The sequence below is a fragment of the Notamacropus eugenii genome, chromosome 1 (genome assembly GCF_028372415.1).
Source record: "Notamacropus eugenii isolate mMacEug1 chromosome 1, mMacEug1.pri_v2, whole genome shotgun sequence".
NCBI lineage: Eukaryota > Metazoa > Chordata > Mammalia > Diprotodontia > Macropodidae > Notamacropus > Notamacropus eugenii.
Genome location: NC_092872.1, coordinates 678,051,512 through 678,075,892, shown reverse-complemented (window position 1 = coordinate 678,075,892; position 24,381 = coordinate 678,051,512). Strand labels below are relative to the sequence as shown.

The window sequence follows — 24,381 nt, the reverse complement described above, 5'->3', positions numbered from 1 at the left end:
AGCGAACTATCTGGAGAAAAATATCAAAACTAATTTATTTAGGTCTCATGTAAATATTCAAGACTTAAACTACAAGTAGCTTTGGAAGTTCAACCTCTCACCCTCATTTTGTGATTAAGGTCACTATTGCCTTCTGATGGTCATTTCAGCCTTCTTTTAGAGCTAAGACTCTCCTTTACCCTAGAATGAGCCCTGTAATGTGAGCTATTGAGAGAACCTCTGCTAATGATACCTCCTATTTCTACAGTATTGTAAGACTTATAAAGTGTTTCCATCACAACTCTGTGAGGCAAGAGGGTTAAGTTTCATTATCTTCATTTGTAGAAAAAGAATCTTAGGTCTGGAGCCAAGTTAAGAACAATTTTTATTTTTACTTATTTATTTTTACTTCACTTTAAAACTTAGAAAGCGCTTCCCTCAAAAAGACCTTCTTCAAGGCTTTTTTTCCAAATCTGGCTGACATTGGCATTATGGTCATGAGCAGGTAGCTGCTGCTGTCATCAAGATTCTAGGGGTAGGGGCGGAGTCAAGATGGCGGAGTAGAAAGATGCACATACTGTAGTTCTTCCCCCACAGCCCATAAAATTCCTGTAAAAGATGACTTTCAACAAATTCTAGAGCAACAGAAGCCACAAAATGACAGAGTGAAAGATGTAACCTGGAAGGCTGACAGGAAAGGTCTATCCTCCAGGACGCTGAGTTGAGTGGAGCCAAGCCCTGGCCACGTTGCACCAGGAGGAACAGGACTGGAACACGTTTCCAGGGCAGAATCCCCATCAGGGAGGGTCTCAGATCCCTCAACCCACAAGCGCCAAAGAAGCGTCAAAGGTCAATGAGAGGGCTTTCCCAACTGAGCTAGAGGAAAGCAGGGTCCCTTCCAGCATTGGCCCCAAGCAGCAGTGGTGGTAGCACCAGCAGGGGCAGCCACAGTGGTGGTGGCAACTGCAGTGTACATCTGTGAAGCACTTGGCCTAAAGCCACTGGGGGAATTGAGCACTGATATGAACTTCATCCCTGAGTATAGTCCTGGGGTGAGGAGGAGAACTAGGACCCTCCTCTTGACAAAGGATTCAGAAGTCAAGTAACTGACTGGGAAAATCCCCAAAAATGGAAAAAAATAAGACCATAGAAGGTTACTTTCTTGGTGAACAGGTATTTCCTTCCATTCTTTTGGATGAGGAAGAACAGTGCATACTGTCAGAGGAAGTCAAGGCTTCTGCATCCAGTACCTCCAAAAGGAATATGCAGTGGGCTCAGGCCATGTAAGAGCTTGAAAAGCGAGCCAACAGCTTGCTAAAGGAGACCCCAAAAAAATGCTGAAGAAAATGACACCTTTCAAAATAGGCTAACTCAATTGGAAAAAGAGGTCCAAAAAGCCAATGAGGAGAAGAAGCAGAATTAGCCAAATGGAAAAGGAGGTTCAGAAGCTCACTGAAGAAAATAGTTCTTTAAAAATGAGAGTGGAGCTGAGGGAAGCTAATGACTTTATGATAAACCAAGAAATTTTGAAAAAACCCAGAAGAATGAAAAAATAGAAGATAATGTGAAATATCTCATTGGAGAAACAACTGACCTGGAAAATAGATCAGGGAGAGACAGTTTAAAATTATGGGACTACCTGAAAGCCATGATCAAAAAAAAGAGCCTAGACATTATCTTTCATGAAATTATCAAGGAAAACTACCTTAATATTCTAGAACCAGAGGGCAAAATAAATATTGAAAGAATCCACACCAATCACCTCCTGAAAGAGATCCAAAAAGAGAAACTCCTAGGAATATTGTGGCCAAATTTCATAGTACTCAGGTCAAGGAGAAAATATTGCAAGCTGTTAGAAAGAAACAATTTGAGTATTGTGGAAATACAATCAGGGTAACACAGAATCTGTCAGCTTCTACATTAAGGGATCAAAGGGCTTGGAGTAGGATATTGCAGAAGTCAAAGGAACTGGGATTAAAACCAAGAATCACCTACAGAGCAAAACTGAGTATAATACTTCAGGGGAAAAAATGGTCTTTAATTGATATAGAGGACTTTCAAACATTCTTGATGAAAAGACCAGAACTGAAGAGAAAATTTGACTTTCAAACACAAGGATCAAGAGAAGCATGAAAAGGTAAACAGGAAGAGAAATCAGAAAGGACTTCGTAAAGCTGAACTGTTTACATTCCTACATGGAAAGATAATATTTGTAACTCTTGAGACTTTTCACAGTATTTGGGTAGGTTGAAGGATTATACACACACACGCACACACAGACACACACACACATATAGACAGAGTGCACAGGTTGAGTTGAATCAGAAGGGATGATATCTATGAAAAAAATAAAATTAAGGGGTGAAAGAGGAATATATTGGGAGGAGAAAGGGAGAAATGGAATGGGGCAAATTATCTCATAGAAGAGATAAGAAAAATCTTTTTCAATGGAGGGGAAAAGGGAGGAGGTAAGAAGGGAAAAGGGAATGTCATAATTAAAAATAAATAAACCAACAAATAAATAAGATTCTAGTAGTAACTTTGAAGGGCTGTGTTTATCATCCCTCAGTGTGGTTCCCATTAACAACGGTCATCCAGACCTCAATTGTATTTTTAAAAGGGGTGTGGATAAAGTAGGTATAGTACAAACACTTGGTATAAAAAGTCCCTCCAAAGTCTGGGGCACACTTTCCCACAAATACATATAGAATCTGTGAGAAAAATGGTCATCCACTTGGTATATGGTGGTATGAGGCACACAGGAGGAAGAGGACATATGTGGCCAAAGATTAAATTCACTATTCTTGATTACTGGAAGCTCTTTCTTGAGTTAATAACTAGAATTCTGTGGTTCAAGGTGTCATGCTTGCATGCTCCTTCAAGTTGCTTCTGCCCTATGGTGGCTGTTTGTGTCTATGTCTGTCTTTGGTGTGCTTTCAGGATGTGTTGGCTATTAGTGGCCTGATGTATTTCTCTTACTACTTAAAGCTTCCAAAATTGTGATTTAATGATTTGATTAGTCAGTCACTTTTGATTCAATTAAAAGGAGTTTTCATCTGATAATGGGATCACAAGCATTAGACGATCTTGTTTATTTATTCTTAAAACCTATTCCTGTGGACTGAATTGGGGAGAGCAAAACTACTCCCTTATGTTCAAGACAACTCAGTAAAATAGATAGTAAAGCTATTATCATCTTCCTTTTACAGATAGCTAAATTGAGGCTTACGTAGGTGAAGGATACCTAGGTAGTCGTCTGTTGTTTTTCCCGCTATACCATACAGTGAAGTAATTATTGACCTTTTCCTCACAAAATTTGTTATGAAGGCTAGAACATTATGAAGCTAGATTCATGAAGCCCGTGTAGTCACCAAATGTGATAAACTCGCACTACATTTCTTTGGACATAGTATTTACCACCTAATGGTAGAAAATGCTCATAAGCTGTCAAAATCAAGTTTTCTTTCCTTAGGATTAATTCTGTGTACTTTTTACAATGATGTTTGCGGATTTTTCCTTGCCTGATAGCTGTAAATGAGTCTTACGGATATTATAGACTTGTTTGAAGGTTATTAAGGTCATTTCAAAGTGCATTAGTGTTTTTTTTTTTTACATGGTGAGTGTGTAATATCTTAGCTGTTACTAAGACAGCTAACTCTTGTGAGGGCAGGTAAATTCTGGGCTATGGTCAATAGCCCCCAAATGTTTTTGGGAACATAGAGTTTGGTAACTCAGTGGATAACATGAAATCCTGCTGATGTAGCACCTTCTGTGAGCAAAGAATAGTGGCAACTTTGGAAAATTAAATTCTCCAGTCTACCCTAATTATATAGTTGCCCTAATTAAGATGTGAAATACTTAGGATCATTTTTATTCTTTCTTTTTTTGTGTGTGTTCTCCACCATACTCTGTTTTTATCACTTCATTTCTTTTAGGTAAAACTGATTTAAAAGGAAATGTGATGAAAGATGTTTCCATCATCCTCATTATCACCACCACCATTACTACCCTTGAGCTGCAATTGTCTCCAATTCATATCACAATGTGATTTATTTGTTTTTCTTTGTATCCTCATGGCTTAGCACAGTGCTTGGCACATAGTAATTGCTTAATAAATATTTTTTGACTCACATCTTATGAGATCCTCAAAATAGTTATGTAGTGCAAGTGCCACTGTCTTCATTTTACACACGTGGAAACAGGTTCAAAAACATTAAGGAAGGGAGGTACTTAAATTCAGGGAACAGAGTTGTTTGTCATAACTGCAAGGAACTTTAGAGATCATCCTCTTGAAGATCCTAATTTTTTGATGAGGGCACTAAGGCCAGAAAGATTAAGCAAGCTATTTGAAGTCACACTGATAATTACTGCAACACAATTCATACATGTAATTATTTAATTATAGCTTGTAGAAGATTTTATATATTCACATCTACACATATATGAATACATGTACACACATAAACATGCACATACATAAGCATATACATGTAGCTATATCATCTAGATATATTATATGCACTGTATATTATACACTTATATATCCGATATCTATACATACATATTGGTGAGGAAGTTGCTACTTAGAGAGGGAAGGAACACAAAAAGTTTCAGAGCTGAGACTTGAATTCAAATTTCCTTATTTCTAACCTAGTGTGCTTTCCATTTCTTCACTCTGACTCCTAATCCAGTGGTTTAGAAAGATCTAGATATTGATAATATTCTGTCTTTGTTGTGTCCTCCAGATGTTAGCTACTAGTTCTGTGGTCTATTTCTCTTACTATTTAAAGCTTTCAAAAATATGACTTGATGATTTGGCTAGTCAGTCACCTTTGGCTCAATTTAAAGGAGTTCTGCTCTGATAAAGGGATCCCAAGGTTTAGGCAATCTTGTTTATACATTCTTAAAGCCTATTCCTATGAGTTGAGTTGGGACAGGCAAACCTTCTGCCTTATTCTCAAGACAACTCAGCAAAGTAGATAATAAAACTATTATCATATTTTATATATATAAAGCAAGTATTACATATAATATGTAAGCTAGATTTTATATATTACATAATAATTTGGATTACTGATGTCTTTTGGCTTTCATGATTTATCATTTAAATGTTTATTTTTAATATATCTTCCAATTTTTTTCTACCTAGGTAACCACCATTGTTTCTTTTTCTACCACATAATTTGTCCATCAGTTTTTTAGATTTAATTTCACACATTCTCATGCATACATTGTAAACAGTTAACTTGAATAGTAGCAAAAACCATCTGGATTTAGTTTTCAAATCCAAGTGATAATATGCTAATAGAAGTACATCCTCTGAATGAATAAATATTACATGTTATTTTTCTTTTGGAAGCAATATTTTCCACATCTTTCTTTGACATGATGGAAAATATCACTTTTTTTTCTCCATGATGTTTAATGTTCATGGTAATTGAAATGTTCACACTTTATATGATTGCCCAATATAATCATTGGTCATTAAACAGTGGGAACTTGACTGTCAATCACAAGGGTATATGTAGTAAGTGTATTCCTTATCATATTGTTGGTAGTTGTGGCTTACCACATCTTCTCCTTTTTAGTACCACACACAGTCTTGGCTGATTACCTTGGATTCAGTCTTTAGAATGAAATTCATGGTCATTCTTGATGATACCCTGGTCTTCATTTATTATCCCTTCCTTATTTTAGAATTCTAAAATTTTTTTCTTAATTTGAATCCAACAAACACTAGGAGTCAGGAACACCTGAGTTCAAATTCAGTCTTTTGCACTTACAAGGTATGTGACCCTGAGGTAATCAATTAACCTATTTGTCTCAGTTTTCTAATTTATGAAATGGGCTTAATAAGAGAACCTACCTCCTGCAGTTGTTGTGAAGGTGAGATGATAAAAAAAACTTGTGAAGCAATTAACACAGTACCTGAAAATCAGTGTTGACATCGTTGTCGTCGTTGTTCAGTCATGTCCTATTCTTTGAGATTCCATGGACCATATACAGCACTATCCATGGGTTTTTTTGAGAAAAGATACTGGAGTTGTTTGCCAATGCATTTAAGCAAACAGAAGTTAACTGATTTACCCAGGGTCACACAACTAGTGTGTGTCTGAGGATTGATTTGAACTCAAGTCTTTCTGACTCCAGAGCCAACATGCTATCCACTGAGTCACCTAACTACCATTGTTGTTGTTATTGTTACATGTGTAGCTTATTTATTGTATTTATTCAGTTCTGCTTTTTTCATCAGGAATGATTGGAAATCCTATTTTTCATTAAAGTTTTGTTTTGTACCACCCCAGCTTTACCCCGTGATGTGAATATACTTTGTGTTGTAGTATGTTATTTTTTGTTTTGTTTTAAGCCTTCATCTTTTGCCTTTTGGAATATCATATTCTAAGATTTTCTCTCTATATAATATTCCTGTTAATTTGTGTGACTATGGTTGTTCCTTGGTGCTTGCATCTTTATTTCTGCTGCTTTTTTCTTTGATATCAAAGATGTAGATTTTAGCTTTGACATTACATGTCATTTTCATTTTGGGGTGTCTTGGGAATTATTCTTCTTTCAACTGTATGTTTTAGTTCCAGGAAATCTTAGTAGTTTCTATTTATGACTTCTTTAATTTTATCTTTAGGCTTTTTTTCTTATTGTTTTCAGTAAGTTTGTTTATTATTCAGTTCTCTTTTTTTAATCTGTTTTCCATATCAGTAGTTTTGGATAGTAGATTCCTTATATTTTCTTCTAATTTTTAACCTTTTAATCTTGCTTTAATATATCTTATTATCTCATGTACTGAATGAGTTCTGTTTGATCTTTCTAATTTTCAAGGAGCTTATTACTTGAGTAAAGTTTTTAGTCTTTAGTTCTAAGCTGTTTGTTATCTTTCCAGTTTTTTACTCTAATGATTTTACTTTGTTTTTTATTTCTAGATTCATGTCATCTAGGTACTCTTCTAATCCTTGTGATCAAGTCATCTTTTTTCCTAAAACTCTGTTCGTACTTGTTGAATTTTTCTTCAAGGTTTGCCTCTCTCCTGTCTTCAGAGGGTTTACTGTCTTCTGTTTAATTATATCTACAGACCTTGTTATTAATTTGTGACTTTGCATCAGCACCAACCACCTCTCTATCCTTCATTCTTGAATAGTGTTGGCAGGCCCTCTTTGGTAATTAACCTTAATATCTTGGATTGCTGCTGGCTTCCATCGGCTTTTGTGTGTCTTAATTCAAAGAGATGCCAGGCTTCATTGTCTCTGGTCCTAGGCATGCTATCACTCAATTCAAGGTAAGATACTGCTTTGAGCTGCTATCATCTAAAAGCTATTCAGGTCATGGTATTGTTGCAAGCTTCTTGTGTTTTTTCCTTTCTTATGGATCCCTTCTTCTAACTTCCTAGGCTTTAAGCTATATTTTCATGGAGTCCTTTTCTAGATGAAACAACTTATTGCTTTCTTCTTTGGTTTCTTGATCATTATTTAATCAATTGATCTTTTTAGGTTATTGCTAGAGTATATATTCAAGATCTAGGGAATTTCCTACCCTTGTGTTCTTAAAGCAGTAGTTACAGTGACATTCTCCTCATCATAGATTCACAAAATCAGAATTTCTTGGACCTAAAAGGAACCTATGAAGTCTTCTAGTTTAACTTCCTAAGTGACTCAGGAACTTCCTCTACTAAGTGCTAATGTTCCTTTAATTTAATTAAATTTAATTAGCTAGAAATGCCAATTTACAGTAACTCACAAGCTGAAGCCTAAAGATGCCCACTTCCCCAAGCAAATTTAGGTCTTTTTCAAGGTAAAGTGCCTATTTATTTTCTTCTGTTTCTTCTGTTGTAGTAGGATCTACCTGCAGAAGATGGCTGGTCTTTATTTCTCCCTGCTTCAGCCAAGCCTACTTCACTAAGAAAGTTGTGTGTTTGTATGCCTAGTTTTGCTGGGGATACAAAGAAAGACAAAATTAATCCCCATCATCAAGAAACTTACATTCTAATCTGGGAGAAAGCATGCAAACAGTTATGAACAGAATAAATGGAAGGTGAATAATCTTAGAGGAAAGGCACTAGAAATCAGAGGAGGGAGTAGGGAAAGCCTATTGCACAAGATGAGATTTGAGCTGAGTCTTCAGGGAAGCTGGGAAGTGGCGGTGGAGAGGGAGAGCATTCCTGGTATAGGGGACACCAAAACTATGTGGTCAGGAGATGGTGTGTCTTGTGCAAAGAACAGCAAAATAGCCCAATGTCACTGCAGAGTATGAAGTATAAGAATATTAGTAAGGGAGGAAAGGGCCAAGTTGTAACAGACTTTAAATGCCAGATAGGCAATTTTATAGGTCATCTTGGAAATAACAGGGAGCGCCTGGAGTTTATGAAGTGTGTGTATACGTATATGTGGGGAGGGGGATGATCAGCTTTAAGATTGAGGAAGATTGCTTTGGCAGGTAAATAGAGGATGAATAAAAGTGGGGAGTGGACTTGAGGCAGGGAGAACAACCAGAAATCTGTGATGAGGGCCTGTACAGGATGGTGGTTTTGTTGAAGCAGAGAAGGTATTCTCATTATGAGAGATGTTATGAAGGTAGAAACAACTGGATTTGGCAACAGACTGGATTTATGGAGTGAGGGAGCAAGTGAGGAGTTGAAGATAACACCTAGTTTATGAGCCTGGGTACCTGAGAGGATGGTGGTATCCTTGGCAGTAGTAGAGCAGTTGGGAAAAAAGGAGTGTTTTAGGGGAGAAGAAAAATGAGTTCTGTTTTACATATGTTGAGTTTAAGATATTTACAAGATATCGAATAGGCATCTGGAGATGAGATACTGGCAGTTAGGACAGTTATGACTGGATAAATCAAACTGAGAATCATAGGTAGAGATGATAATTGAACCCATTGGAGCTGATGATATCACTTAGTGAAATAATACAGATGGAGGAGAAACGAGAGCTAAAGACAGACTTGGGGGGAACATGCATGGCTAAATTGGTGTGGCCTCAGTTACCTTGTTTTGTCACTTGGGCGACAAAATGTTTTTCTTACCTACATCCCAGAAATGTTGTAAGGAAAGCCCTCATAAGCTATGAAGTACTATATAGTAATGACTTCCTTTTATGTAATGTATTAAAGGATTACAATATGCTTTCCTCTGAAAAACTCAGTGATGCTGGGATTTTGTAAGAGCTCTTATTGTTACTTATATTACTATATATGAACAACTTTAGGCCATCTCTTGACTTTTTTTCTGCCCTCTCCATTGATCTTGATTTTCCACATTGGAAATTTACATGTATAAGTAACATTTAAAATCAATAATGCAAATTAAGGAAGACTTTGAGCCTCTAGCCTCATGAGATAAAGGCAAGTTGATAAGGGATCAGGAAATGAGTGGGTATAAATTTTTAATGAAAATTAAAAGAATGACCTCTTTTATGAGCATGCTTCTGGCTTTTTATGTGAATGACAGCATCCTTGGTCAAGTCTCTGTTCACACTGTGATGTTCATAAGTTTAGATCAGAAAAGCTGATAAGAATACATATATACGTATATGTATATATATGTGTATTTATATATATATATATATATATAAATATTCCAGTAGAAGCTGATGAAAATTTTATATTTACACACACACACACACACACATTCGTATTCCAGTAGAAATTTTGAACCTATCTTCATTAAGAACCTTGGACCAATTAATAACTGTTCGAGGAAGTATAGTGATAGTTGTTCTCCAGTAACGAAAAGACTGAACTTGGTGCTGCTGGGGAGTTTGGGATGTAGATAATCCTTTTTATTTTTTAAATTTTAGAGCCCTTGTGGCCATTGCTATCATTAACAATAATTTTATTCTTGGAACTATAATGTGCTATTCATTGTATTTTCTTTCTGGGCACCTAAGTTTTGAAGGAGTACATATTACTACAGTAAATTTAGAGGAAGACAGCGAGGAGTAGAGGGGCACTTTATGTCATATGAGGATTTTTTGAAAGAAGTGGGCACTTTTTACCCTGGAGGAGTGTAGACTTTGGTGTCTATACTTAGTATCTTGAAATAAATTGAGGGAGTCAGAGTAGATCATCTCTCTCTAAGTATACTTCCCACTCTAAATGTCATGAAACTGCTTTAGCTTGACCCTAGGGGCAGAACCTCAATTTGTGTGTAAGTTCTAGGGAGGCCAATTCACATGAGATATAAGTAACAATCTCTTACTGTTTAGAATATTTAATAATGGAATATGCTTTCTTGCTCCATGGTATGTTCTTAGTCACTGGAAATTTTTAGGTGATGAATGAATGAATGCAAAAGCATTTAAGTGTTTACTTTGGTCCAAATACTGGAGATACAAATACAAAAACAAGGACCATACTTTCTTTCAAGAAATTTACATTCTAATAGGGAAAATAATTCACATAGGTGAATGTTGGTGGGAGAAAGGATTATACTTTGGACCAGAAAGTTACTGGGGTGGTGAGTGGGATGATAGGGGAATAGATTGACAAACCCAATTTATAAGCAGTGTATTTGTTTATTTGATCATTGTTGAGTCTTCTAGAATTGGAGAGAGGTTGAGGAAGATACAGAGACCAGGTGGCAAGTCTGGAGGCAGGGTTGTAGAATAGGTGTTTAGAAAGGAGGGAGCGAACTGAAACATGGCTCATGGAAAAGGCTTTCCTGAAATAGCTTGCTGAATTACCATCCATAAGGGTGAAGGTCTAGGAGAGAAACTCTTCCAGGACATGGTCTCTGGTATGGAAGGTATATACATAGTTGGTAGCTGGTGAGGAGGTTATCAAGGAGATGGCCAGAGGTCATTTATTGGGTATGTTGTAGTAGAAATTCACACTTCACTTAAGAGGTGAATGAGATGTTTCTGGAGTCCTTTCCTCACACTCTAAGATTATATCATGTTGTGATGATACTAAAACTAGGCAGTTCATAGTTTTTCTTTTTTTTAATAATTTATTTATTTTTCAGTTCTTAACATTCACTTCCACAAGAATTTGAATTGAAAATTTTCTTCCCATCTCTCCCCATCCCCCACTCCAGGAGAGCATGCACCCCATCCACCTCTTCCTCCAGGCTGTCCTCCCTTCTATTACCCACCCTTCTTCCATCACCCTTCCCCTCTATTTTCCTGTAGGACAAAATAGATTTCTATACTCCATTGTCTGTATAGCTTAATTTCTAGTTACATGCTAAAACAGTTTTTAACATGCATTCTTAAAGTTTTGAGTTCCATATTCTCTCCCTTCCTCTCCACCCACCTTCATTGAGAAAACAAGCAATTCAATATGTTATACATGTGTAACAGTACAAAGCACTTCCATAATAGTTATGTTGTAAAAAAATAACCACATTTCCCTCTGTCCTATCCTGCCCTTCATTTATTCCATTCTCTCTCTTGACCTGCCCTCCCACAATAGTATTTGCTTCAGATTATCCCTTTCCTCAATTTGCTGTCCCTTCTATTATCTTCCCTCTTCTATCCCCTTCCTCCTTGCCTTCTTGCAGGGTTAAATAGATTTCCATATCCAGTTGAATGTGTGTTATTCCCTCCTGAAGCCAAATCCCATGAGAGTAAGATTCAATTATTTCCTTTTCTGTCTCCCCTCTTCCCCTCCATTGTAAAAGCTCTTTCTTCCCTCTTATGTGAGATGATTTGCTACATTCTACCTCTCCTTTTCTCTTACTCATAGTACATTCCATTCAATAGTAAACTTTATTTTTTTAGGTATTCTCCCTTCATATTCAGCTCACCCTGTGCCCTATGTCTGTGTGTGTGTGTGTGTGTGTGTGTGTGTGTGTGTATACACACACACATATACACATGTATATGTACACACCTACTCATATATAAAATACACATACATACATACCCCTACACACCCACATATGTGTGTGTGTGTGTGTGTGTGTGTGTGTGTGTGTGTATTCCCTCTAACTACCCTAATACTGAAAAAGATCTCATGGGTTACAAATAACATCTTTCCATGTAGGAATATAAACAGTTCAACTTTAATGAGTTCCTTAAGGCTTCTCTTTCCTGTTTACCTTTTTATGTTTCTCTTGATTCTTGTATTTGAAAGTCAAATTTTCTATTCAGCTCTGTTCTTTTCAACAAGAGTGCTTGGAAACCCTCTATTTCATTGAAATTCCATTTTTTCCCTCAAGTATTATACTCAGTTTTGCTGGGTAGGTGATTCTTGGTTTTAATCCTATCTCCTGTGACCTCTGGAATATCATATTCCAAGCCCTTCGATCCCTTACTGTAGAAGCTAGTAAGTCCATGAGTTGTCCTGATTGTATTTCCACAAAACTTAAATTGGTTCTTTCTGGCTGCTTGTAATATTTTCTCCTTGATGTGGAAACTCTGGAATCTGGGTACAATATTCCTAGGAATTCTCCTTTTTGGATCTCTTTCAGGAGGTGATCAGTGAGTTCTTTCCATTTCTGTTTTACCTTTTGGTTCTAGAATATCAGGGCAGTTTTCCTTGATAATTTCTTGGAAGATGATATCTAGGCTCTTTTTTTATCGTAGTTTACAAGTAGACCTATAATTTTTAAATTATCTCTCCTGGATCTATTTTCCAGGTCACTGGTTTTTCCAGTGAGATATTTCACAGTCTTCTGTGTTTTCATTCTTTTGGTTTTGTTTTATAATATCTTGGTTTCTCATAACATCATTAGCTTCCATCTGCTCTATTGTAATTTTTAAAGAACTATTTTCTTCAGTGAGCTTTCGAACCGTCTTTTCCATTTGGACAATTCTTCTTTTTAAAGCATTCTTCTCCTCATTGGCTTTTTGAACCTCTTTTGCCATTTGGGTTAATCTATTTTTAAAGGTGTTATTTTCTTCACCATTTTTTGGGGTCTCCTATAGCAAGCTGTCAACTCACTTTTCATGATTTTCTTGCGTTGCTCTCATTTCTCTTCCCAATTTTCCCTCCCCCTCTTTTACTTAATTTTCAAAATCCTTTTTGAGCTCTTCCATGGCCTGAGACCATTACATATTTTTTTTTGGAGGTTTTGGATGCAGAATCCTTGACTTTCATGTCTTCCTCCCATGGTCTGCTTTGTTCTTCCTCATCCAAAAGGACAGATGAAAATACCTTTTCACCAAGAAAGTAACCTTCTATAGTCTCATTTTTTTCACTTTTTTGGGCATTTTCCCAGCCAGTTACTTGACTTTTGAAGCCTTTGTCAAGAGGAGAGTATACTCTAGGGACCTGTAAGTTCTCTGTTCCTCCAAGGTGGCACAATCAAGGAAGAGGACTTTACTCCTCTCCTGGTCTGTGCTCTGACTTGTGGTCTGAGCAACCACAAGGATTCTTTTCTGCCCAGGATCTGCCAGTAGAATTCCCTCTCCACAGCCATCACCAGCTTCACCACACCAGTGCTCCCCCTTACTCCAGGACAGCCACTCAGGACTGAGACCCAGATCAGATGCTCGATTCCCCCAGTGCTTTTAGGCAGAGGGTTCCAAAAGTGGAAGCTGCTGTGGCCCAGGGGCCAGGGCTGGGGAAGGGGTGGACTGAAAACTCTTTTCTCACCCAGGTGAAAGAACTTTCTCACTGACCTTTGAAGCTGTCTTTGGTGTTTGTGGGTTGAGAAATCTGGGAAGCACAACTGCTGCCTATGATTCTGCTCCCTGAAGCCTGCTCCAGTCCTGTCTGTGCTGTGTCACATGGTCAAGATTGGGCTGTGCTCTGAGTCCAGTTCAGTAGACCTTTCCTGTTGGCCTTCCAGGCTGTCTTGGGTTGGAAATCTCTTTCACTCTGTAGTTTTGTGACTTCTGCAGCTCTAGAATTTGTTTATAGTCATTTTTTACAGGTATTTTATGGGCTATGGGGAGAGAACGAGAACAGGTCTGTCTTTCTACTCTGCCATCTTGGCTCCACCCCTAGTTCATAGTTTTTCTACTCACTGAAATGTATTGAAAGGTACTCCTACTCCTTTGGTCTGTTGACTGGATTTCTGGCAATTGTAGCCTTTCTGTTGGAATTGTTTAGGGATTTCCAGATACTTTCTAGTGTCTAAGCCTTAATATGTTTATTGCAGTGGTTTCTAAGCTTTTTTGATTATGTTCCCAATCAAGAAAATTTTTTAAATCATATATAACTTATACATATATGTCATGGCTAATAATTACATATACTGTGAAATTATTAGAAATAAAAAATGTGAGATAAAGATGAAATTATATTTGATCTTAGCATTTATAGGAAGCTCTTAAGGTTTATGGAGTAGGGGAGAAACATAGTCAGAACTGAACTTTAGGAAAATCATTTTGGCAGTTGTCCAGATGATGAATTGGAGTAGGAAGACTAATTAGGAAATTATTAAAGTAGACTAGGTGAGGAGTGGTGAGAGCCTGACCCAAAGTGGTGGCTGAAGAAAAAGCAGAGAAAAGGGGACAGATACAAGAGATATTGACAATAGATTGGATATCTGAAATGAGAGAGAATAAGTAGCTAAAGATTTTTCTGAATTTATGAACCTGGGTAACCCGAACAATAATGCTATTCTAGGTATTAATAGGAAATTTTGAAAGAGAATTGTGTTTGGGGAGAAAGATAACATAATGGGTTGGGCTTATAAGGTCATACTATGTATATCGACTCATTCTGACCAACTCACTGTGTTCCATTGAAAATAAATAAAAGTTTGGTAGGGTGGGACTTAGGGCTCTGGTCATTCCCCCAGAGCACAGAGCCTCTTTGCCAAGGGGTATTTGCTATAGACATGAGGGAAATAGGAGGTAAGTATTCCCAGTCACTCCTGTGAAGCTGTTGCTATGGTTACTTGGGTAGTTATGAGGGGTAATTCCCTTAGTTTACAACGTAGGGAGAAATGTTGGGAGTGTGTAGGGTGAAAGAGTATTGGGGGGTAAGGGTTATTGTGGTTCTGTTGGAGGTAAGCCACATGTTTAGCAGTTGTAGAGGAGGAAGAGTTTTTCCATATTCTAATTGCTTAATCAGACCGGGGCACCTATTTTGGAAACCACTTCTCTGAAGGCCTGAGGTTCCTGTCATCTCCTATTTTCTTCTCCAGTGTCATTAAACATGCATGTTACTTTCACTTGTTTCCTGTGAAATGCAGCTTTTTCCATTGGATATTCACTGCAGTCCAATGGCCATGAAGATATGTCTCAGTGCAAGTGTTATGACACCATTTCTTAGCTGCTGATTGTGATGAAATAATAAAACCCTTTTCTCCCAAAATAATATCATTGATAATATATTTGGAAATCTGTAGAGACTATAAAGCATTGTGAAGACATGAAGTATTATAATTTAATTTTAATTATTTCTGTCTGTCCTCCTAACTACATGACAAATTGAAGGGACCATGACTTCTTTTTCTTTGTCTCTCCTAGCATGTTAGCATTTCAGGAAGCTCGTTTAATACCTCCACAGACACATTTCAGTCCATATACAATTTAAGGGGTAGCTTTTCTAAGTTATTGTGACTGAATGACAAGTGTTTCAACACTTAGTTGAGTATTAACTTGGAAAATAAATGCAAAATCTGTCCTTGAAACCTTTCCAGCTTAGTATGATTTGCCATAACCAGCAGTGGAATAACCTTTAAAAAACTGATGTTGCCTTCATGTCATAGTTAGGTATATGAGTAGGATTTTAATGGAGGCTAACATACAGTAGATTTCTTTTAAGGTATACGTGTTTCTTCTTAAAGAAATAACCCAGTGCATCTCTCCTGGCCAAGCACATTGGTGAAGGATACAGACTCAGCCCAGTGTATACCTCTGTCACTCACTTCTCAGGTTGTTTCCATAGTTTCAAATTCTATCTAGTTCTTTGAGATGACTTTATATCCATAGTGGAAAATAGAATTGGCTATCTGTACCACGACCAGCATCTAGGAATTCTACATAACTCTGTGTGTGTGTGTGTGTGTGTGTGTGTGTGTGTGTGTATGTGTATCTCTCTCTCTGTATATATATGCATATATATACACATGTAAATAATTTTTTGACTTAAAAACTTGCCAAATTAGGACTTTGTGCCCAAAATGGAGATCAGTAGAGACTTTCTCAAACAAGCTGAGTGCAGCAGCTATTTGTGGACAGAAAGACTTCATTATTTGCAGCCAACTTCTCTCAGAACTTCTACAGGGTGGATAGTATCTCCAGCTTCAGTTGTGTGGACAAATCTCTTTCCAGTTTTCCTGCCTTCACTTCTCTGTTCATTTTTGCTAACCTTGTCTGAAATTGTCTTGGATGTTTCTTTACAAATAATAGGATAACCCTGGATGTTTTAAAGTCCTAGCTGATGAGCACTTGAATAACCAATTACATTCCACTTAGTTCATCTACAAAATCATGCTTCCAGGCATACTTTTCTTCTGTAAACCATTAAACTCATTCAGCTGCTCCAAAGTTTTTTTGGTTTCTTCATGTTCTTCTGCTTCATGTTCTCTGCAGTGTTTCCAGATCTTATAACTTACATTAGTCAGTCCAACTCTCCTTTTATTTTACTTTTCTTATCTCTGTCTTTCCTCTGGAAGCCATTTGAATCTTTACCTACAAAGATGAAAAAATGTGCCTGAGGCCTCCAACATGATAGATTTTGATAAACATTTGTAGGTTTGATTCTGTTGTATGTAACAGTCAATAGGGGACCACCAGAACAGGGGAGTCACAGGATAAATTGGTGTTTTAGAAATTTATAACAAATGAATTAAAGGAAGGGAGAGATTAGAGATAGAGGAACCAGGTAGGAAGCCATTACAGTAATCTAGGCTAGAGATAGTTAAATTGGGAATGAAAAAACAATTACATGGATATCAGTGAAATTTTAAATAAACAAATAGATCTTTGGGATAGAATAGACATATAAAATGAAGTGGGGGGACAGATGGACAGGTAGGCACAGAGACAGATTGAGAACAAGAATAAGATTCATAGCTGAGGAACCCAAATTCAAATCTTAGCTCCTTTTACTTAAAATCTGTTTGGCCTTGGGCAAGTCCCGTTATTTCTATTGTTCAGTTTCTTCATATGTAGAATAAGGGGATCAGACTAGTTGCTATACCAGGCGCTTTCCTATGTGAACAGGATAACTCCAGTGTTGTCTGGGATTCTTGAAGATTGGTGATGCCTCCAAAAGAAATGTGGTATTTGGGTTGGGAAACTAGTAGAATGAACAGAGAATAGGAAGAGACATACTGGTGTTATGAAAAAAGCACAAGGTGTTAAAATATGTGGAATCTGGCTCTGGGTTTGCCACTAACTAGTTGTGTAACCCTCAGCAAATCCTATTCTCTTTCTGTGCATCAGTTTCCTTTCTTGTAAAATCAGTTGTTTGCAGTAGGGTAATCTCTCATCTTATCTAGCTCCAAAATTCCATGCTTCTATGAGTTTTTGCCATTAATTTGCTTCTTTCCAGAGTATTTAGAGTAGTGTGATTAAAACAAGTTCCCTTCTTGCCATCTTGGTTTGTTTGTTTTTTCTTTTTGAGAAAGGTTTAATGGGAAAATCAGGACATGAACTAACTAATTCAATACAAATACACAAATCCAGTAGGACAACTCTTAACTCAGTAATGACATGCAAATCTATAAAAAAAATGACATCTATATAATGAAAATAGAATCTTTAACAACAGTCCTAAAATATAAGGCACACAATTATTCCTGAAAAGAGGATTGCAATTGATTAACTGTCTTAGGCCCTGTGGGGCCTCCTTTGGCAAGAAGCTTTGTAGAATTCTTATCTACTAGGGGGAGGGAAGAAGAAAGATGAAGGGGAGGGAAAGGGGAGGGAGGGAGGGAGGGAGAGAGAGAGAGAGAGAGGAAGGGAGGGAGAGAGGGAGGGGGAGAGAGAGAGAGAGAGAGAGAGAGAGAGAGAGAGAGAGAGAAAGAGAGAGAGAGAGAGAGAGAGAGAATGAGAATGAGAATGAGAATGAATTTTCTATTGATCTCTCTGTAGAGGAAAGTTAAGGGACCCCTTTTATTCCCTCTGCTTTATCCTTCAGAAAAGCCTGCTACTGTCTTATAGCCGCCTAGAAAGCTGGAAAGAGGAACAATCTTCCTAGCACCAAGAGGTTATAGCTTTTTTCTGGAATGGAAGTTTAGAAGGTTTAACAAACCTTTCTAATACCATGCCTAATGCTTCTGGTCATGTACCCTGCTGCTAGGATCACTATCACAGATCTTCTCTCTTAAGGGTGAAGATACAGAATCAGCACTATAGAGCAGAATAGAATCAGTTTTGGCTCAAGGATGACTTGCTCTCATTTGTAAACAGAAAGCCTCCTAATGATTCCTAATGACATCTGTATTGATGATAAAAATTTTGAACCTGAGGGTACCCTTACCATTTATGATTTTTATGATGGAGTGTCAACACTCTCCAACCCCAATTCCATAAACATTTGTGGACCTTTTGGGGGGGGGGGGCGACGGGCTAGAGATAATGTAAAGAAATGTTTGCTCCCTTCTCTTTTAGAAGTTACCTGTTGTCAATTATGATATTTGCTAGAATGGCAGAGATGAGGAACCCTAATTACAATATTCCCTTTGTTGAGTTGATCACTAATCAATCAAAAAATATTTATTAAGTGCTTATTATATGCTAGGCATCATGCATACAAATCATAGTGCCTGCCATATCAAAAAATCATGCCTATTGTCTGTCTAATTGTCTCTACATTAATATGTCTTCCAGAAATGCACAGGAACTTTCATACCAATGAACAGACTAACATCAAGAGAGAGAAAAAGATATAGTTACATTCATTAACACAGTCCCAACTGGTACTACGTTACTTGCCTTAATTGAAGTTTTATTTCACTGTATCAGCGTTCTGTTTTATGAGGCAGTGATCTTTCCATTTGATTGCATATGTATTCCCAGTGATTAGCACAGTGACTGGCAGATAGTAAGCACTTAATAAATGCTTTATCTAGTCTAATTATATCTACATAGTAAAGTCAGAATTGATGAGAACATTCTGTTGTCCAGGTTAAGACATGAATTTGGAGGGACAGACTAGAGAGCTTTCCATCAATATGTATTTCTGGGAAAGAAACATATAAAGACCATGAGTTGGGTGCAGAGTCAAAGAAGACTTTCTTAGGGAAAGTGCAAAGCTCCTTTTTAGTTAAGTTTTTTTCTTTTCTGTTTCTTTCATCACCTTAGTTATCCCAAGCATACCTGTCTTCCCCATTCCAGTTAGCCATATTATCTTATAAATAGTAGTTTTTTAGTCCTCCCAGTTCCATGAAGGGGAAGATTAGGGTGTCTCCTCACCTTTCTTCCTTTGAGTCCTGATTGTTCTTCATAATTTTGTAATATTTATTTTGACTTTTTTGGTGTGTGTGTTGTAGTTACTGTGTGTATTGTATTCGTGACTCTTCCCCTACTCTGCATCAGTTTATGTAGATCTTTCCATGCTTCTCTGTATTTATCACACACATCATTTCTTACAACACAGTAATATTCCATTACCCTCATATTCCGCAGTTTATTTAGTCATTCCCAATTGATGGGCATCTATTTTGTTTTGAATTCTTAGCTATCACAAAAAGTGCTGACATAAATATTTTGGAATATATGAGGATTTTCTTTTTATCATTGACTTCCCACTGATAAGCTCAGCAATGGAGTCTCTGAATTTTCAAAGCTCCTTTAATATTCACATGCTTCTTTTGGAAACAGTGGTCTATTATTTTGATGCTAGTATTTAAGCAGTTGTTGTATGATTGTGATACCTGGAACACAATTTTTCAAACAATTGAAAATGAATATCACACAAAGGGATATGAAGTGGTACATGGTAAGTACTAATTGCTTGCAACGTATATCCAAAGAGGAACTTTGAAGAACGAGAGCAGAAGATGTCATCTGAAAAATATACGAAGATAAACAATAAAAAATAATAAAACAAACTAAACTCTTAAAGAACCAGAAGAGAATAGTGCCATGAAAACCAAGAGAGGAAAGAATATCCATAAGCCTTCATCAACACTGTCGAAAGCTTCAGAATTTTCTAGAAGGGTGAGAATTGAAAAAAATTCATTTGATCTCTTTTGCACCTGAGTGGAGGATGGACTAGAGTGGGGAGAGGCTCAAGTCAGGGATGCCACTATCATGCTATTTCAAAGTTCAGGCATGAGGTCATGCAGGTAGGTAGGTATGAAAGAAATTATGAAGGCTGAAACAACAGGACTTGGCAGCTGAGTAGATACAGACCATGAGAGGAAGTGAAGAGTCAAGCATGATGTTTAGGTTTAAAGCCTGACCAATTGGGCTGATGGACCATAATAGTGAAATTCAGAAGTGTTTGGGAAGGAGAAGTTAATAAATTGAATTTTGCACATGTTAAGTTTAGCATGTCTATGGAACATACAGTTCAAGATATCCAGTGGTCATTCTGACATGCCAGATGATTTCAGGAGGGAGAGAGAAAGAAAGGTTAGGGTTGGAAAATAGATTTGAGAATCATCTGTATAGATTGAATCTATGGTTCCTGGTGAGATCACCAAGAGAAATGGGATAGAATCGAGAAGCAGGCCCAGGACCGAGCCCTGGGGAGTAGCCATAATTAGTAGTAGTGATATGGATGAAGATCTCGCAAACGAAGTAGAGGGAGAACTGAGAGAGAATAGTGTCATGAAAACCTAGAGAGAAGACAGTGTCAAGGAGAATGTCATTAACAGTGCAAGAATCTTCATGAAAGTCAAAAAAATGAAGCCACTGGATTGAACAGTTTAGAGGTCATTGGTAACTTTGGGGAGATAATTTTTAGTTGAATGAGTCTGAAGCCAGACTGCAGAGGTTAGAAGAGAGTAAGAGGAAAGGAACTATATATATATATATATATATTTATATTGCAGATGGCCTTCTTCAGAAGATTAACCATGAAGAGATAGCAGCCTTTTAACTTCTGTGGATCAGTGAATCAAGTGAGGTTTTTTTGAGGTTGCCATACACATATTTGTAGTCAGTAGGAAGGCAGCTAATAGATAGGGAAAGACTAAAAATGTGTGAGAGTATAGTGATGATAAGGGAAGCGAGGTTGGAAAAAACTGGATAGAATGGGATCACACGAATGAGTGGTTTCTCTTGGTAAAGAGAAAGGCCAATTCTTCCTATAAAATAGGAGTGAAAGAGGAGAAAGAAACAGAAGACATTTGAGTGAAATAAGATAAGGAGGAGGGAAGGAGGAATTCTCAGGAAATTACCTCGTTTTCAGTGAAATGATGCAATATTCTGAGCCGGGGAGGGGGAAGAAGGGAGATTTGAGGAGTAATGAAAAGATCTGGAAAAGATGCTGTGGTGAGTGGAATAGTGAATTGATTAGGGAGGTACAAAAGGATTGTCTTATTGCAGTGAGGGTCCAGTTTAGATTATTTAACATAACTTTGTTGTGGATGTACTCAGCATGGTTTCATGATTTTCCCCAGATCATTTAGCAGCATGGGAGTAGGAGCAAAGTCAGTGGATGATAGAATTGAATGCTGAGGCTACGTGGCAGATGATTAGCAGTATGATAAAGGTATTAGGATTTAACTGATTTACTAAGGGTGAGGACGTGAATGGAAGGGAGTGTAGGATGGTGTGGTGGTGATAGCATTGGAGGTGTTGGGGGTCTCTAAGGGGACAAAGAACAGAGTTGTAGTTGCAAGGCAGAGGGAGAGGTAGAATGACAATAAAAGTATCATCAGATAAAAAAACTTCAGAGTTCATGAACACTGATGTTAACAGCTGTGCATGATGAAGAGATCTGGAATATGACCATATTTATGTGTAGCTGGAGTGGAGTGGAAGATTAGATCATAGAAATGAGGAATTTGAATAATTGGGAGGTTAGCTTGTTTGAGGAAATATCCATATCTATGTAAAAGTCCTCCAGTATGAGAGAGCTGGAATTACAAGGAGTCCTGGAGCTTGATAGATAATAGCACCTCAATCTTGATTGAATGATAAATGTGTCTTGAATGAATCTCAAAGGAGGAGACATTAATGAGTGATGGTGATGGAAGGGGAGCCTGGAGGTGGCACTGGGGAACATGGAGTATTCCAACTTCCACAGTCATAACTAGGGAATTGAGGCAGGGATAGGCAGATGACTAAAACTGCAGCCATTGTGGGGTGAAGTAGCTATAGGAAAACTTTGTCATCAGGAGGAAACCAAGTCTTAGTGAAAGCCCAATTACAGGAGTGGGAAAGCAAAACATGTAAGATGAAATTTAATTTGTTCCCTGTGGTGCAGGTATTTCAGAGAGCTTGAAAAGGTGGGAGTTGAGGAGGCTAGGAATAATGGATCATCCCTGTGATTGTTGTGCAGTTTTTTCCATCCTGTTCAACACTTTGTGACATCGTTTGGGGTTTTCTATTTGCCATTTCCTTCTCCAGCCCTTTTACAGGTGAGAAACAGAGACAGGCAGCATTAAGGGACTTGCCCAGGGTCATACAGCTAGTAAGGGACTGAGGCTGGATTTGAACTCAAGAGATAGTCTTCCTGACTTCAGGCCTGGTACCTATCCACTGTTCTACTTCGCTGCCCCATATTCCAGATCATTCCTGACTAGAGAGGATTAGAGAAGTAAAAGGTTTTATGGAAGAATCAAAAATGTAGTTGTTCTTGCTGTGTGGAAGGCACCGTGGTAGGTGCTGAAGATCTAAAGCTGAGAAATCACATAGTCCCTGATCATCAGATTCATCTTATCTATTGAAAGTCATAGGGAACAAAATATGCATGCAAATAAGAAAACTACAGGGCCCAGGCAGATCTAGTCAAAGTGCCACACAATAATAAAGGAGGAGACACCATTGTCAGTTGGAGCAAACAGAACAGAATACTTGTGGAGTATGTGACATTTGATCTAGACTCAGAGGAAGAGAAGAATTTTAACAATATGTAATGTAGAAGGAGCATAGCTTGGCATTAGATATTCTGCTCCATTATCCAGAGATGGTAGATGTAAGGGAGACATTGAGGAACTCCTGATATTTCATTTGGGGGGAACATAGTGAACATAGGGAACAGTCTGAAAAATGTTGGAAAGAGATTGAACCTAGATGTGGAGTGCCTTAATCACTAGCATAAGATTTTATTTATTCTGTAGTTAATAGGGACTCACTGAAAGTTTGTAAGGAGGAGATTGGCATGACAAAACAGTTGAATGAGGAAGATTATTTGGACAGAGATGTGTTATTGAAGTGGATAAAGCTTAGGGTAAGGGTTTGTTTTGAAACTATTATAACAGTCTAATCTGGGAGGCTCTGGACTAAGGTGGTGTCTGTATAAATGAAGAGAGAGAGATTGATTTGTGAAATACTGTTGAGATGGAGTTCACATTACTTTATGGTTGACTGGATCTAGAGGTGAAGGAATTAAAAACAACCTCCAATTTTTGACCCTTGTTGACTGGAATGATTTGCAGTGTTTTCCTAATTCTTTTTTTTCCCTCCTGGAATGATTTGCAGTGCTTTCCTGTTTTTTTTCCTCCTGGATTTCACCTACTTGGCAGTGTGTCCACAACCTGAAAGATCCTTCAGTATCTGGTACTCTCCTGAAATCCCTTTTTATTTGCCTGAGTGTGTGTTGTTTTCATTCAATATATACGTTCCTTTAGGTCCTGTTTTATTTCTCTCTTTATATCTACAGTACCTATCATAATACCTGATACAGAGAAGGCATTGTGTAAATGCTTGTTAAATGGAGAATGAAATTTTAAAAATGTAATTATGATCTCTACCTTCTTGGGTGATACCAGCCTTCTTTTATGGATTTAAACCCCCAAACTCCTTTGCTAGCTGAGATTATAAGGGATATGAAATCTCCTAGGAATAGAATCTTTCCAACTAAAATGCCACCTTTAGGAGTCTTAGGGATACTGAAGATAATACAAAAAACTTGACCTCGTTTTCTTGTTCTCCCATAAAGACTTAGCCCTGCCTTTACACAGGAGAATCATGACGTTCTCTAGTTTAAAGAGAACCTCAGAGATCATCTAATTCAATCCATACCTTAGTAGGGTTGCTGGACACAGTAACCCTGATAAGCAATCATCCAGCCTCTGCTTGAAGGCCATTAGTGACGGAGACTTCATTATCTTTGGCAGTTTGTATTGCTTCCCTTTTTAGGATTCCCCTCACTTTTATTAAGCTTAAATATTCCCCTGTAATTTACTCTATATCTTCCCCCCATATATGCAGATATATAAAGACAAAGACACACACACACACACACACACACACACACACACACCCTCGAAAGAGAGATACACATACACCTCTGTTGTATCTAATTCTTCCTTCTAGGACTAAGAAAAAAGATTTCTTTCTTTAACTAGTGTTCTTGCTCTGGTTAGACCTTGAAGGATAGGTAGGAAGGATATCGAAGCAGCTGAATTGTAGGTGAGAGCATTGC

At 37.6% G+C, this 24,381-nt stretch overlaps 1 protein-coding gene and 1 pseudogene across 1 annotated transcript in view; one reads left to right on the top strand and one right to left on the bottom strand.

The window, feature by feature from the left end:
- LOC140529929 (protein LZIC pseudogene) overlaps window positions 1–16,544 on the bottom strand; it is a 128,671-nt pseudogene extending 112,127 nt beyond the window's left edge.
- WWOX (WW domain containing oxidoreductase) overlaps window positions 1–24,381 on the top strand; it is a 1,243,673-nt gene that overhangs the window by 229,848 nt on the left and 989,444 nt on the right. The gene's annotated exons all lie outside the window — the stretch shown is intronic.